Source organism: Neofelis nebulosa, chromosome 17, assembly GCF_028018385.1.
Source record: "Neofelis nebulosa isolate mNeoNeb1 chromosome 17, mNeoNeb1.pri, whole genome shotgun sequence".
Classification (NCBI taxonomy): Eukaryota; Metazoa; Chordata; class Mammalia; order Carnivora; family Felidae; genus Neofelis; species Neofelis nebulosa.
This window is the reverse complement of record NC_080798.1, coordinates 6,762,930-6,780,726: the sequence shown is the minus strand read 5'-3', so window position 1 is coordinate 6,780,726 and position 17,797 is coordinate 6,762,930. Positions and strand designations below refer to the sequence as shown.

The 17,797-nt window shown below is 40.8% G+C and overlaps 1 long non-coding RNA gene and 1 pseudogene across 1 annotated transcript; one reads left to right on the top strand and one right to left on the bottom strand.

The window, feature by feature from the left end:
• The first annotated feature begins 3,544 nt into the window (after positions 1-3,544).
• Positions 3,545-6,160, top strand: LOC131499935 (uncharacterized). Its single transcript, XR_009256092.1, has 2 exons — positions 3,545-5,746; positions 5,980-6,160. It is a non-coding gene; the product is annotated as an uncharacterized LOC131499935 (long non-coding RNA).
• A 7,063-nt stretch (positions 6,161-13,223) lies between these two features.
• On the bottom strand, positions 13,224-16,741 carry LOC131500146 (vomeronasal type-1 receptor 4-like; annotated as a pseudogene).
• Positions 16,742-17,797: the final 1,056 nt, after the last annotated feature.

The window sequence follows — 17,797 nt, the reverse complement described above, 5'->3', positions numbered from 1 at the left end:
GGCTCAGTTGGTTAAGCATTTGACTCTTGATCTCAGCTCAGACCTTGACCTCAGGGTCATAAGTTCAAGTCCCGCCTTGGGCTTCACATTGGGTATGGAGCCTACTTAAAAAAAGAAAAGAAAAACCTTACAAAATTCTGGGACATAAAACAAATCTAAACCAAGGAAAGAAATTACACAGTCTTTGACTGTAATGGGATGAAGCTAGAAGTCAGTAGCAAAAAGATATTAGGAAATTCTCCTAAATAATCTGAACTCAGAAAACACTTCTGAATAAACATGAGTCAAAGTGGAAGTCTTTAATCAGGTACCATCTTGAACTGATTTAATAAGTGGTACATGTCCAACTTTGTGGGATGCAGCTAAAGCAGTGTTTACAGGCAAACAAAGCTTGAAATGCTTCTATGGATCTTGTGTAACTTTGCCAAACAACTTTATTAATTTTAGGAGCTCTTATTATTTATTTATTTTTCAAAGAAACCATCTATTTTCCATCAATTGTATTTCAATTTTGTTCCACAGATTGTACAGGAACAGCTTAAGACCACTCAGTGGTCATTACTACCCATTCGGTGGCCTGAACAGGGGGAGCCGCACCCCAGTCTTCAGCGGGGTGCTGAGCACTCCAGTCTTTGGTGGGGAATTGCTGACAAGGCACAGAGGCACATGCCTGCCTGCAGAGCAGGTCTGGGACCACAGGTGGAGCAGCCATGAACTCAGGAGCCAGAGCAGTCCATTCACCCTGAAATTCTTCCTTGGTCAGTAGTTAAAACTATTTAAAAGTAAAAAAAATTATTTTTTTAATAATAATATTACTTATTTATTTTTACATAAATATAAATTTTATATAATAAAACCAAAAAAAATTTATTTTTAAATTCCATCTAGTTTTCTATGTAAATGACCTTGTCATTTGTGAGGGACGTGAGCTTTACTTCTTTTCCAGAGGAGAGACCTTTTATTTCTTTTTCTTCCCTGACTAGCGCAACCAGAACAAGGTAGACTAGAAGTGGAGAGAAATCCTAATTTTAATCCTGATATGAGAGCAGAGCGCTCAGTATTTCATTGTTAAATATAACCTTAGCTGTAGGAGTGCCTGGGTGGCTCAGTCGATTAAGCGTCCGACTCTTGATTTTGGCTCAGGTCATGATCTCATAGTTTTGTGAGTTTGAGCCCTGCATCAGGTTCTATGCTGGCAACGAGGAGCCTCCTTGGAATTCTCTCTTCCTCTCTCTCTGCCCCTCCCCCACTCACACTGTCTCTGTGTCTCTCAAAATAAATAAACTTAAATATACAATGTTAGCTGTATGTTTTCATTGATTTTCTTTGTGAGGTTGAGGTTGAGGAAGTTCCCTTCTGTTACCAGTTTGCTGGGAGGTTTTTTTTTTTTTCTTTTTCAGAAATGGATGCTGGCATTTGTCTAAAGCTTTTTGTATGTCTATTGAGATGATCATGGGACTCTTCATTTTAGTTTCTTAATGTGGTCAGTTACATACATGGCTTGAGTTTTGAATGTTCTTCTAATCTTGAATTCCTACGATCAAGTACAGTAAAACCTTGGATTGCGAGTAACTTGTTCTGTGAGTGTTCTACAAGATGAGCAAATATTTCTAATAAACTTTAACTTGATAAACGAGCAATGTCTTGCAATACTGCTAGTACTTGATGCCAAGTGTCACGTGATCACAATTCGTTCTTCTCTCTCTCTCTCTCTCTCTCTCTCCCTGCGGGATTGTGGGTGATTGTCAATGCAGTGTCACATTTCCGTGAAATCCTCAAGAGGAGGCAAAAGCAAGTGTCATTGGATAGGTTCCTTGTTAAAGTTGAACGAAAAGAAAAAGATTCCATTGAGCGAATAGATGGCAGTGATTCTGTTAGTGATGGTGAGAGTCGTTCTACACAATAACCGTTCTCTCGTCTCCCTCACACCGGCCATGAAAGTTTTCAAAGGTAAGTGCATGCTAATTTGTTTATATTTCTTTGTATTCTGTATTTTCTTTACTGTTTTGTATTATATTACGGTATTGTAATCATGTTTATATGGATATTTTTGGGTTGTGGAACGAATCATCTGAATTTTATTATTTTTTAAGGGGAAATTCACTTTGATATCCAAGTGCTTTGGATTACAAGCATGTTTCTGGAACGAATTATGCTCGCAAACCAAGGTTTTACTGTACCCTGCATCAAAGATGTCTTTTATTTTTTTTTTATTTATTTTTATTTTTTAATATATGAAATTTACTGTCAAATTGGTTTCCATACAACACCCAGTGCTCATCCCAAAAGGTGCCCTCCTCAATACCCATCACCCACCCTCCCCTCCCTCCCACCCCTCATCAACCCTCAGTTTGTTCTCAGTTTTTAACAGTCTCTTATGCTTCGGCTCTCTCCCACTCTAACCTCTTTTTTTTTTTTTTCCCTTCCCCTCCCCCATGGGATTCTGTTAAGTTTCTCAGGATCCACATAAGAGTGAAACCATATGGTATCTGTCTGTCTCTGTATGGCTTATTTCACTTAGCATCACCCTCTCCAGTTCCATCCACGTTGCTACAAAAGGCCATATTTATTTTTTCTCATTGCCACGTAGTATTCCATTGTGTATATAAACCACAATTTCTTTATCCATTCATCAGTTGTTGGACTGTCTTGTCTTTTAAAATACATTGTGGCATTTTATTTGCTAATGTTTGGTTCATGAGAGATGCTAATCTATAGATTTCTTGTAATGGTTTTGGTGTCAGAGGAGTGCTAGATTCATAGAGTAAGTTGGGATATATCCCTTCCTCTTTAAATTTGGTTAGCGTTTGCTAGAATTGGTTTGAATCTCATTATTCCTCTCCCCACCTGGTCATGCAGTGGCATCTACATGCCCTGGGTCAGCCAGGATGTTCTCCCAGACCAGGCGAACATGATCTGAGGCCTCAGAGTCCCTGGTGGGACCACCCACACATGCCAAGTGACCCTTCCCTGACCTCTGTAGACTGAGGCCGGTTCTGAGATCTCAAAGGTTGCTGCAAGAGCAGAAGCCAGCCCAACCCCCACCTGACTTCACGTGGACACCCTGCAGAAATGTGACCAGGGAGTCCGATTGAAAGGAAGTGGAAGATCGTAAATTCTGCATGTGGGGCCCCAGCGTCTGTATTAGTAGATCCATAGGTGATTGGTCTGTACGTTAAAGTTGGAGAAGCTATGCTTGGCAAAGTGGTTCTCAGCGCTGACGTCCTGTTGTGATCCCTGGGTAGTGTTGGGAACTACCATCGCCTGTGTGCCTCCTCTAGCGATTCTGTCGTTTGGTCTTGGCAGGGCCCAGAATCAGCACTGGTTTAATAAAGTAGTCCAGGTGCAGGGTTCAATAAAGTAGCCCAGGTAATCCTACTGTGAAGCTCCCAAGGAGATAGGTTTCTGAGTAGTGAGTCCATATTGTAGTCTATGGGAGGTAAGGGGGGCCCTGCTCTCCATGGGCTTTTTAAAAAAGTATTTTCTAGTTGTTATTTTTATTTTTGTTTTACAATCATAGGATAACACTTTGTGTATTATTTCGCAACTTGCTCATTTCACTTCAGAATCTATCATGTGATGTTTTCAGACCAAATGGTTAATGGCTGTAATGCTTAGTCAGTCACTCTCCTCTGGTAGGCTCCAGGTTACAGAGTGTTACAGAGAAAAACTCATACTAAAGTTAAACCTTAACTAGGCTGTAAGAAGCTACAGTTAGCGTAAAAATACAGCACGAAAGTAACTTTAACATTTCCGGCCACACGATAGCTAAGACCCAAACTGGGATTAGATACCCCACTATGCTTAGCCCTAAACATAGATAGTCTAACTAAACAAAACTATCTTCCAGAGAACTACCAGCAACAGCTTAAAACTCAAAGGACTTGGCGGTGCTTTATATCCCTCTAGAGGAGCCTGTTCTATAATCGATAAACCCCGATACACCTCACCATCTCTTGCTAATTCAGCCTGTATACCAGCATCTTCAGCAAACCCTAGAAAGGAAGAAAAGTAAGCACAAGTATCTTCACACAAAAAAGTTAGGTCAAGGTGTAGCCCATGAGATGGGAAGCAATGGGCTACATTTTCTATAACTAGAATACCCACGAAAATCCTTATGAAACTAAGGACTAAAGGAGGATTTAGTAGTAAATTTGAGAATAGGGAGCTCAATTGAATCAGGCCATGAAGTACGCACACACCGCCGGTCACCCTCCTCAAGTGACAAAACCCTTAAAGAAACCTATTCAAACCACTAAACCCACAAGAGGAGATAAGTCGTAACAAGGTAAGCATAGTGGAAAGTGTGCTTGGGTAAACAAGATGTAGCTTAAACAAAGCATCTGGCTTACACCCAGAAGATTTCATATTAAACTCACCATCTTGAGCCAAAGCTAGCCCAAACACCCATAAATGCAATTAACACTAGACAGTAAAATAAAACATTTAGTTACCCTTAAAAGTACAGGAGATAGAAATTTAACTTGGCGCTATAGAGAAAGTACCGCAAGGGAAAGATGAAAGAAAAATTAAAAGCACTACACAGCAAAGATTACCCCTTGTACCTTTTGCACAATGAATCAGCTAGAACAACCTAACAAAGAGAACTTTAGCTAGGCCCCCTGAAACCAGACGAGTTACCCATGAACAATCTTTACAGGATGAACTCGTCTATGTTGCAAAATAGTGAGAAGAGTTGTGGGTAGAGATGAAAAGCCTAATGAGCCTGGTGATAGCTGGTTACCCACAAGAGAATTTTAGTTCAACTTTAAACTTACCCCCAAAACTTCCTAAAATTCTCATGTAAGTTTAAAATATAATCTAAAAAGGTACAGCTTTTTAGAACTAGGATACAGCCTTTTTTAGAGAGTAAGCACAAACATAAACCATAGTTGGCTTAAAAGCAGCTATCAATTAAGAAAGCATTCAAGCTCAACAGTCAAAACACCTAATGTCAAAAAACGCAGCTAACTCCTAATTTAATACTGGGTTAATCTATTCAACGATAGAAGCAATAATGCTAATATGAGTAACAAGAAATACTTCTCCTTGCATAAGCTTATATCAGAGCGGATAACCACTGATAGTTAACAAGATAAATATAGCCTAACCATAAACTGAATATCAAACCAATTGTTAACCCAACACAGGCATGCAAATAAGGAAAGATTAAAAGAAGTAAAAGGAACTCAGCAAACACAAGCCCTGCCTGTTTACCAAAAACATCACCTCTAGCATTTCTAGTATTAGAGGCACTGTCTGCCTGGTGACATTAGTTAAACGGCTGCAGTATCCTGACCGTGCAAAGGTAGCATAATCACTTGTTCCCTAAATAGGGACTTGTACGAATGGCCACACGAGGGCTTTACTGTCTCTTACTTCCAATCCGTGAAATTGACCTTCCTGTGAAGAGGCGGGAATATTACAAGACGAGAAGACCCTATGGAGCTTTAATTAACTGACTCAAAGAGACCTTATCAATCAACCGACAGGCACAACAGACCTCTCTACATGAGTCAACAATTTAGGTTGGGGTGACCTCGGAGAAGAAAACAACCTCCGAGTGATTTACATCTAGACTAACCAGTCGAAAGCATCGCATCACTTATTGATCCAAAAACTTGATCAACGGAACAAGTTACCCTAGGGATAACAGCGCAATCCTATTTCAGAGTCCATATCAACAGTAGGGTTTACGACCTCGATGTTGGATCAGGACATCCCGATGGTGCAGCAGCTATCAAAGGTTCATTTGTTCGGGGCACCTGGGTGGCTCAGTCGGTTGGGCGTCCGACTTCAGCTCAGGTCACGATCTCGCGGTCCGTGAGTTCCAGCCCCGCGTCGGGCTCTGGGCTGATGGCTCAGAGCCTGGAGCCTGCTTCCGATTCTGTGTCTCCCTCTCTCTCTGCCCTCCCCCGTTCATGCTCTGTCTCTGTCTCAAAAATAAATAAACGTTAAAAAAAATTAAAAAAAAAAAAGGTTCGTTTGTTCAACAATTAAAGTCCTACGTGATCTGAGTTCAGATGAGAGTAATCCAGGTCGGTTTCTATCTATTAAATAATTTCTCCCAGTACAAAAGGACAAGAGAAATAAGGCCCACTTTACCAAAGTGCCTTTAACCAAATAGATGATATAATCTTAATCTAGACAGTTTATTCAACAGCATCACCCATAGAGCTCGGGTTTGTTAGGGTGGCAGAGCCCGGTAATTGCATAAAACTTAAACTTTTACTATCAGAGGTTCAATTCCTCTTCCTAACAATATGTTCATAATCAACATCCTCTCACTAATTATCCCCATTCTCCTTGCCGTAGCCTTCCTAACCCTAGTTGAACGCAAAGTACTAAGATATATACAACTCCGCAAAGGACCAAACATTGTAGGACCATACAGCCCGCTCCAACCTATTGCAGACGCCGTAAAACTCTTCACTAAAGAACCTCTCCGACCCCTTACATCTTCCATATTCATATTCATCATAGCACCCATCCTAGCCCTCACGCTAGACCTCACCATGTGAATCCCCTTACCCATACCATATCCACTTATTAACATAAATCTAGGAGTACTATTTATGCTAACTATATCAAGCCTCGCCATCTACTCTATCCTATGATCAGGATGAGCTTCAAATTCCAAATACGCCCTAATTGGAGCCCTAACTGTAGCCCAATCTCATACGAAGTCACACTCGCCATTATTCTCCTATCAGTACTGCTAAAATAAATGGATCCTTTACACTAGTCACACTAATTACCACCCAAGAGTACATCTGACTATTCCTGCATGACCTCTAGCCATAATACCATTCATCTCAACACTAGCAGAAACCAACCGAGCTCTATTCGACCTAACAGAAGGGGAATCAGAACTGGGCTGATGGCTCAGAGCCATTTCAGGGGAATCTCAGTTTTCCCCTACAATAAGCAATAAACAGCCTTATGCACCTGCCCTTATGTGGAGAGGTGCTTTGGGTATAATGCACTAGAGCCCAGATGTGGGATTGCTATGGTCTGTGTCTTTCCCAAATTGGGGGTAAAATACATGTATCATAACATTGACCCTTTGAACCACTTTAAGGGTGCAATGCTGTGGCATGTAGTCTATTCATAACACTGTGCCACCATCACCATTATCTTGGTCCATGACATTTCCATCACTGCAAAAGGACCTCCCATACTCATTAATCAGTTCACTCCTATTCCCTCCTTCCCCAACCATGGGAACTACTAATATGCTTTCTATCTCTATGAATGTGACTGTTATGTATATTTCTTATAAATGGAGTCCCATAAAATGTGGCCTTTTATTTCTGGCTTCTTTCCCTTTGCATACAGTTTTCCAGATTCATCCACGTTGTACTGTTTATAAGTCTTTTATTCCTTTTTATAGCTGAAAAAGTTTCTCATTGTATGTTTATGTGATGTTTTCTTTCCACCTTTGGCTATTATAAATAATGCTGCTGTGAACTTTCTTGTAAACTTTTTGTTTCAATATCTTTTTCAGCTCTTTTTTTCATGGAGGTATAATTGACATATACTGTTATATTAGTTTCAAGTTTATAACATAATGATTTGATATTTGTATATATTGCAAAATGATCGCCACAGTAAGTCTAGTTAACATCGGTCATCATATTGTTTACAAATTTTGTTGTGTGTGATGAGAACTTCTAAGATCTACTCTTAGGCACTTTTAAATGTGCAGTATATTATTATTAACCATAATTACCATGCTGTACATTACATCTCTATGTCTTAATTATTTTATACCTGGACGTTTGTATCTTTGATGTCCTTCACCTCTTTCTTTCTTTCTTTCTTTCTTTCTTTCTTTCTTTCTTTCTTTCTTTCTTTCTTTCTTTCTATTTTAGAGAGAGAGAGCAAGCAGGGAAGAGAGGGAGAGAGAGAGAGAGAGAGAGAGAGAGAGAGAGAGAGAGAGAGAATCTTAAGTAGGTTCCATGCTCAGTGGAGTGGGACCCGATGTGGGGCTTAATCCCATGACCCTGGGATCATGACCTGAGCCGAAATCAAGAGTCGGATGCTCAAAGGATTGAGCCACCCAGGCAACCCTCACCCCTTTATTTCTTTAGAGTACATTTCTAAGGGTGGAATTGTTTGGTCACATTTAACTTACAGAATAACCCCAGTGGCTGCCCCATTTTCCATCCCCACCACTAATGTATGAGGGTTCCAATTTCTTCACATCCTCACCAAAATGTCTTATTTTTAAGGTTTCTTTTTTTTCATTTTTTAAAGTTTTTCATTTATTTAAGGAATTTCTATACCAAACATGGGTCTCGAAGTTATGACCCTAAGATCAGGAGTTGCATATTCCTCTGACTGAGCCAGCCAGGGACCCTTAAGGTTTTGTTTTATAGAATACCCATTGTGGTGGGTTTAAGTGATATTCACTGTGGATTGTTAGTGCCTTTTTTTTAAATTATGGTAAAATATACATAACTTAAAATTTACCACTTTGATACTTTTTATAAAGTAAGCTCTATGCCCAACATATGACTGTAAGTCCTAAACCTCAGATCAAGAGTTGCACACTCTACCTACTGAGCCAGCCAGACCCTCACCATTTTTATCATTTACAAGTATACAGTGACAATAAGTACATTCCCATTATTTAATGTGCAGCTGTCATCACTATCCATTTATGGACCTTTTCCCACATCTCAGCCCTAAAACTCTATACCCATCAAACAATAACTTCCCACTTTCCCTCCCCCTAGTTCCTGACAACCATGATTTTACTTTGTATGAACTTGACCTCTCCAGGTGCTTCATTTAAGTGGAATCATCCAGTATTTGTGCTTTGCGTCTGACTTCTTAGATGTAGCATAATGTCCTCTGAGTTTATCCAGGTTGTAACCTATATCAGAATTTTGTTCTTTTATAAAGCTGAATAATACTCGAGTGTGTGTGTGTGTGTGTGTGTGTGTGTGTACACACCATATTTTGTTCATTCGTCGATAGACATTTGGTTTATTTCCATGTTTTGGCTATTGTGAATAATGCTGCTTTGAGCATTGGTGTAAAATATGCTTGAATTCCTGCTTTCCATTCCTTTGGGTATATACCCAGAAATGAAATTGCTGGATCACGTGGTAATTTTATGCTTAATTTTGTGAGGAGCTGCCGTGCTATTTTCTATAGCAGCTGCACCATTTTACATTTCCACAAACAGTGCTCATGTGTTCAAATTTCCCTATGTTCTCACCAGAACTTTTTTTTTTTTTGCTTTTGTAAGTAGCAATTCTAATGGGTATAGCTCATTGTTGTTTTGATTTGCATTTCCTTGGTGACTAATGGCATTGAGTGTCATTTCATGTGCTTGTTGGCCATCTGTGTACTGTTTTAGAGAAATACCTGTTTAATCCTGTAGCCATTGAAAAAAATCTCCTAATGTTTATTTATTTTTGAAAGAGAGAGAAAGAGCGAGCATCAGAGGGGCAGAGAGAGAGGGAGACACAGAATCTGAGGCAGGCTCCAGGCTCTGAGCTGTCAGCACAGAGCCCGACCCAGGGCTCAAACCCATGGACCACGAGATCATGACTTGAACCAAAGTCAGGCACTTAACCGACTGAGCCACCCAGGCACCCCTAGCCATTTATAAATTGTGTTTCTGTTTTGTTGTTCAGTTATAAGAGTTCTTTATATTTTGGATACTACCCTCTGATCAGATATATGATTGGCAAGTGTTTTCTTTCTTCCTGTTGGGTGTCTTTTCACTCTCTTGATAGTATTTTTGATGTACAAAGGTTTTTAATCATGATGAAGTGCAGTTTATATAGGTTTTCTTCTGTGTCTTGTGCTTTTGCTGTCATGTCTATGAAACCACGATCAAATCTGAAATCATCACGATGGACCTTTATATTTTCTTTTGACGTTCATAGATTTAGCTCTTATATTTTACCATGTTTGCCCATCACCTCTCCATTGCCATTATTCCCTTTGTTACCATTACACCCTGTATACCTTTTCCACCCAGATCCTAATAACTAACTCTCTTACTCTTAACTTCCCTGCACACTTAATCCCCTCATAATCTTAAACCTGGCCTTGCACTTTAACTCCTGAGCAGCATTGAACACCCTTTTGCCTTTTATCCTCTTCCTGCGTGTTGTCTGTACCCTACACCTCCAGGTCCTCACATCACCCTGCTATCCTGTTCTCCCACTTCCTGTGTGCCTCCTTCTTATCCTATATATCACATATCCACATGCTGTCACTTTCCAAACTCTACAGTTGTAAACATTAGCCACTGATTGTTTCCAATGAATGCCCACAGGTAGGAGTGTTCGCAGAGATCAGATCAAAGATCTGAGATCAGAGATCCGCGTCAGATCAAAGAGAGACAAACCATGAGATGTGTATTTCCAGCAAGCTAACAGATAAGTTAAAACAGTGAAAATTTTCTGGGGTTGGGCTTTTGAGGAGTTCCAGAGACATTCTTGCCCCCTCCAGTGGCTGCTAGTTTGCTGATTTTCAGTGTTACTCTAGTTGCTAGGTGGTTGTTTTTCAAGACTACCATGGAGCTGAAGAGATGAGGTTAGGGTTTGGACAAGTTACCGTGCCAGAAACCTCAGTGTGGTTTGATGGTGGATTTAATCAGCTGGTCAGCAAGGGGGAGATGATTAGCTTCTAACCAGGGCCTCCCAACTGGGAGGCTCAAGACAGCACACAAAAAATTATATCAGTATCCCCACGGTTCAGCATAGCTGATTTGAACCTTGGGGAGCCAACTTGATCTCTCTGCTCATCTCTGGACATCCATTTATTTCACTTCTTTTCTCCCATCATGAAAACATTGTGCTTGGGGTAACTCTGTCTATTCTACACATGACCCAGATATCAGCGGGGGTCTAACTTCATCCTTTGGAGATCTTGAGTTTTACCTGACCAGTTCTATAACCTTGAAAGGCTAAAGGTTTCCCAGGAATTTGTGCTTATTTCCAGGAGTTTACATTATCAGGATCTTCTGTGTTCTCACCTCAACCTTCCCCATAAATGTAGACAGTGCTGTGTATAAGGACAGGCATCAAAGTGAAGGCTCCAGTGAACATTCCCAAAAGAATCCACTTACACAGAAAAACATCTGTGACCTGTGTGGATTTTAAAAAGACATTGTAAAAATGAGAGAAAGGTACTATGGTACACTATGGCAAAGAATTGATACCTTTTAACTGAAAAAAATGTTAATGTTTATTCATTTTTGAGAGACAGAGACACAGCATGAGTGGGAGAGGGGCAGTGAGAGAGGGAGACACAGAATCAGAGGCCGTCAGCATAGAGCCTGACGCAGGGCTCGAACCCATGAACTGCAAGATCATGACCTGAGGTGAAGTTGGGCGCTTGACCAGCTGAGCCACCCAGGCGCTCAGTATCATCTTTTAGTAGTTGTTTTTCTTCCATGGTCCTTCCGGGCTGCTCTGCCCAGGAGGTGTCTTGGTCTTTGCCCTCTTCCTGTGGAGTGCTGGTCCTGCTCTTCTCTCTGCCATGTCATCAGCCTGCCCAAACAACCTACATTCTTCTACATTTGGATAGGGATCAGTTGGCTCTTTCAAGTCTCTGTCCTGACCTGAACACCTAAATTTATTGTGATTTAGAGAGTAGGTGAGCTTTTGCTTCAGTATAATCCAACTTTTAAAGAGTTCTATGTATTTATCTTCTATCATCTATGTGTTTCTCTCTGGATCTATCTTTTGTTTGTTTTGGGTGACAGCTATGGTTATTTCAGGAATAGTGAGTGTTTGAGATTAGCCTGCAACTCATTTTTATTCCATTCCATTGTGTACATATAGAGGCACTGTGAGCAGGGGAGAGGGTACAGAGAGAGGGAAAGAGAATCTTAAATAGGTTCCAAGCTCAGCACAGAGCCTGACATGAGCCTCGATCCTATGACGCTGGGATCATCACCCGAGCCAAAATCAAGTGTTGGACACTCAACTGACTGAGCCACCCAGGCACCCCTGGCCTGTAACTCTTATAGCTACTGGCAAAAAATGTGAGATTTACAGATGAAAACAAAACATTTTATTGCTCAAGGCACAGCAGGCAGCATGAACATCCTGATAGCAAGTTTCTCTTGGCTCCCTTCCTTGTCCTGACCTTATTCCAATCATGGTGATGCTGAGGGGCCCAGATGAGTGCTACACATGCAGTGTGTTTGCATCACAACCGTGGAGGCCTGAGTACAGCAAAATGAGATCTTTTAAAGAGAACTGCTAACACACCTGTTGTACTCTTTTCCATGAGGAAGACATTATCTTTGTTCCCTGTACAGCAAATAAGTCAGCCTAATGTTCCAGAGAGTGACACGGTCCCTGTCTTCCAAGGACCTTTTCTAAACACACATAAGGAAACGGTCTAGAAGAAAAGCTGTCCGTGCTTCTGTTCATAAGACATGAACATAATGAGAAACCCATGGTAGACCTGTCTTCCAACAATATCCAGCAGTCATTTCTGGACTGTATTAGCTCCTGGCAGAATTTCCCATGAATTTATCACTCGTTCAAGTGCTCTGATTAATCAGGACAAGGCTGTTGCCAACATTGAGGCTGGAGTTCTCTGTTGTCCAGCAAGAGAGTGGATGCAGAATTGAATATGAGAGAGGCTAATGTCAGGGATGAGTAAGGGTCTTTGCTCCATATTTATTAGGATCAAAGGACTTACAAACGTGACGGACATGCAGAAAGAGACAATAAAACAGTGATCATTAACTCGTGTGTGTGAGAGAAAGGGGGTTTTGAAGGTATTTGGTGTTAGGAGTTAGGGTCAAGACAAATCAAAGTCCTGGCATTGAGTAGACAGGCCGTTTATTGCAGGCACCAGGCACCTTGTCTGTTTATCTTATTTTTTCTAGGGGCTAAGATAGGGCATGCTACCTCAGGGTGAACAAGGCATTTTTCTCGCTAATTAGCTCTGCTGCAGTGGCTTTCTGCCTATTCCTGGTCTCAGATGCTTTTGTCCTGTGACAGTGGCTTCCTCTCTCTGCTTTGTTCTATGCTGGGGGCACTTTTGCCCTCTGGTGGCTTTCCATCCTAAGCCTTGTTAACCCATTGTTGCAAGCTCAGAGAATTCTTAAACTTATTCGCCACATGAGGCTACCCTGATTCATTCACCTTGACTATGCTTATGTAGTGTCCACATTCAGGCATCTGAGGATCCCAAATACTTATAGGCTCCACCTTAGAAAGATATGTGTCTTCTCTTTAGGATTCTGTATTGACTTTTTGTGTCTGATGAGAATAAACAATTGAGTTTTATCCAAAAACATAGCATTTACATTTTTCTGGTAAGAGTAGGGGATTTTGTGTTTCTTACCCTCACAAAGCAGATGCCGGTTATAGTAGGAACTTGTCTCATAAGCAGAAAGGGGCTGACAGTTGGAAAACATATAGAAGTTAGGGCAGAGGTGTTTATTAACCACCATGTGGGATTATAAATAAAAGCAATATAAACATGAGAGATAGAGGATATGATGTAAAAAGACACAAAGGTGCTCACCAGGATGTGGGTGCTCTGGGTGGCTCTGGACTTAGCAGAGGATCTGGGGGAGACATTAGTGCTTCGAATGTGCTGGACCCGCTGCTTATGTCTGTGCAGGAAGAAAATCATGGAGTCACTGGCCCAGATTGTGAGCCCACACAAGGAAGCTTCAGGAAATACTATCAACACTGCATATACGGAAACTGTGATTGTCTCATGATTGAATGTAGAACAGTATCCAAAATCCCTTTTCTTTGTGATGTTCTGCTCCTCCGTTTCCCAGACACATACAACGCATACAGAAGAATGATAAAATTTGCTATCAGGCACATGATCCAACAGAGGGAAATGGTGAAGCCAATGTACTTTGGGGCTTTGACTTTAAGCTCCTTCAAACAGGAGTTCATGGGGCTGATCATGATGGTCTGGAAGACACTCAAGAGGCAGGTGCTGCTAATGAACACCCTCCTGCCCACTTTCTGAACTTATGAAAGAAGTTTACATCCCAGATAATCGAAGAAATATTTCAATCCCAGAGCTGCCAATGCATGGGCAGCTCCTTTAGAGAGAATGCCCAAGGAGTTGGATACAATCAGGTGCTTCAGAACCAATTCTGTGGGTCTCAACCTGCCTTCAGTGTGGTAATAGATAATGGTGAAGAAGAGAGACATTGCCCAGGATTCCAACTATTGTCTGTGATAAGAATAGTATTACTATTGCCAAACCCCTAGAAGCTATTTTGCCATTCAACACATTTTCCTTTATATTAGAGCAACAGTCATTCTTGTGAACAAAAAGACTCATTGAAAATGTTGACAACAAGAGCAACTTTGGTGGTTTGCTCCTGTGGGATTGCCAGAGACTTAAAGAGGCAGGAGGAGATGGAGAGAAGTACCAGGTTATTCCATGGAAAAGTCAGCTTAGTATATGCTTAATACAACATTTTCAGAAAACTGAAATTTGCTATCTACATTGGAGAAAGCACAATGTGAATCATTAGATACATCATGGGATAAATCAATTCTGAATCTATTACGGATTTAAATATTAAAGAGAAAATGTGAAGCCTGTCATTACTTGAGCTGATCAGAATGGCTGGAGATGCTTAGGAGGCCAGTGGTGCCATTGGAAACGCTCTGTCAACATTGCGTGGATAGAAAACAAAGTTACATTCCGAAGCATTGAGGAAGTGTTTCGCTGTTTTTGTCTTCGAATACCTTTAAGGAGAATGGTCAGAAAGTGGGTGCCAACAGGTACTTGCAGATCAGAACCATGGACCTGAATCTGTAATGAAGGTAGAAAAGGAAAAGATGGCAGTAAGGAAGAGAGAAAGTGCCTGGAATCCCTGTATGGTCTGTACTAAGTGGACCATTCCTATTGGCAAATGCTTTGATGCCAATCAGTCAGTTCCCAGTGACTGATCATCATCTTGAGAGCTTGAAGAGCCTGCCTGAGCACTCGTCGTGTGGACAATATTAATCATATCAAATAAAGTCCAAGATTTTCATTGAGAAATAATTAAGTTTTTGTGGTTATTGTTAAGGAGATTCCAAGAGTTCAAATTAAAATATTTATACAGCATTACTTTGCATGAATCGTCCTATCATGCTGTACCTCTGGTATTTTGGTAGGTCTTAATATCTGAATGAGGTACGCATTGGCATTGCATAATTTTCATTGTACAGAAAATGAGAATTTTGGTACACAGAGGTTGAGCAATCGAGCAATCTGTCTAAATTCACCCCAGAGTGGGGACCAGAAGTTGACAGTGAAGTTTTCATAGACTGTGCTCTGACCACTGTGGTCCACTAACCAACTATGTCAGCTGTGCCTTGACATAATTCACCTCTCTCTTTAGGTTTAGACCTTGATATTGTAGTTTACATCGTTGGGAGTTTTGCTTGTAACAGGTTTCCATTTCTATTTAATTACTTGTTGTATAATTCAATGTGACATATGAATGAAGTTTTGAGGATTCCACTAAAACACAGATCCATTAATCACAGCATCATCCTAAAGTAACCTGCCCTTGCACAAGTTGGATTTTATCAACACAAGATTGTGTCACTCTTAACTTTGGCAGCAGAAAGCCTTGTTTGCTGTCCTGCTGGAGCACAGATACAATGGACATTAGGGAACAATGTCACTTTGTTCCTAAATCACGATGCATGAAACACTAATATGTGATAAAACATGGCAGGCCAGACGCCAAATAATTACTTATTTCAGATCACATACTCCATAGTTTTTTAATGCACAAGTTAGTGTGACTATTAGCTATGGGGCAGAATTTGTGCAGTGCGGTAAACTACAAGAGACATACATAACATGGAATGTGACATTTTATGCACAGTGGAAGTTGATCATAGTGAAGTGAGTAGTGAGCTTGGGATTGAGGTTAGAATATAGTTAAATCAGAGAGAATAATATACATGCATTAGGTCCTCCCAAGTGTTTTCTGAAACCATAATGAGTGAGTTCACTTTTCCCCAAATGCTCGTCCCTAACTTGAAGCAGGAAAGCAGTCTCATGGTAACCTTTAGAGCACCGAAAGTGCACATGTTTTCAGTAGAGACACAATAACTGTTTCAAGTGTCTCACAAACCCAGAACTAGAGTTTTACAACACACTTTCTTTATTCCAGAAATAAATTCAGATACATGGTTTCTGCACAAAGTGAGGTTATTCTGATAGTTCTGTTGTACTTTTTATTATAAGCATGAAGGCATTATAGGTACATCTCTCATAATACAGTGAATGTAGCCCATGGTTTTTGTAAGGGAATGTGAACAGCACATCAATTTCTTAACTACAGTGTTTGAGCAGCTATGAAAACCCATTTTATTATCACTAGTATCATTCACCAACGATCATTCTTGGTAAGAATTTCATTATATTAGGAGGGATCAGGAATGGGTGTAGGGACTAGGACACCCATGTCTTCACTTTCTCAGTTCCTTACTGAGGAATTATTCCTCCCCCTCCTCTAGATCAGCCATTGGATCTGTTTCTACCCCAGAAGAATCCTTTTGGTCACACAAGTACTTATTCAGATTTCATTTCCTAAGAACTCTGCCTCTTAGACTGAAATACAAATACTCACTGGAATCTTTCCTGTTGTCAGGACAGTTGGTTCTGTGTGGAGGTCACGACAGCCAGTTCATGTCTGCAAGAGGCAGCCAGACTCAGACAAAGGTTTGTGAATTTGTGACCTCACCTCCCCTGGAAGTGCAATGACCATTTTTCCTATAGACACAGTTACAGTTCAGGCTTGTGGAGGTGAGAATCTTCATGAAAAAACATTTTCCCAGTTGGTACTTATCAGGAACAATTAAAAGTTCCTTCTGAATATCTTCAAATCGACCCTTTTATTTTTTCATGATCTCTAAAGGCTGACAGGTTCTCCTAGGAAAGAGAGAGGAAATCCTGAGGTCTGACTCACGGGAGACAGCAAAACAGGTGTATCTCACTGGATTCACTGCTTCCTTCAGAAGTTCTCTACCCCAAATCAAATTGAGTGGTAGTCTTCAACCCCTGAGCTGCATCATTTTTGAAGTATTCAAGATAAATGATCTCAGAGGAAGTAACTAAAAACAGTGTCCAGTGACAGAAGAGTAAAAGCGAAAACTTGACATGAGTCATTTATCTTAGAAATGATTGGACTCATTAGTAGAGCTAAATACAAGTTGCCTTGGAAATGATGATAGAGAAATTTTATAGAAAAATAGGGTCTCAATCCCAACTGTGTGAGGAAGTCCAAACAAACCAACAATCCATCGAGACAGATGTCCATGAAATGTCTGTCACAAGTGGAAAGAACCAGTTTAACAGGCAGATTGTACCATTCTTTGAACGATCAGAGAAGCCAGTGCTACTTCCTTAGTTCAGCTGCAGTGAATGGTTAGCAGAGTTCTCTGGACTTACGCTGAAATTTCGTTAGGGAGCATTCACTGAGTATGTAATGAGTGAAGAAACCTGAAGTTAAGAGCCAAAATAGATTCTTGAGGCTTTCCAATAGAGAAAATAGAAAATAGAGAGAAATCACCGTTTGGCCTATGTCTACCATCCCTCCCCCCTGAGCATTTTATTCCAGCTGAGAAGTTAGAGGGACCACGGTCCACACAAGACCACACTCACAGCTGACACCAGCAGCAGGTTTGGAGGTTCCCCAAACCTCACTCAGTTTCCGTAGGTCTCTAGAGGGACTCACAGAACTCATCGAGAACTGTTCTCCTCACTGTTGTGGTCTATTACAGGGAAAGTGAACAGATGAACATAGGGTGGGGAAGGGATGCAT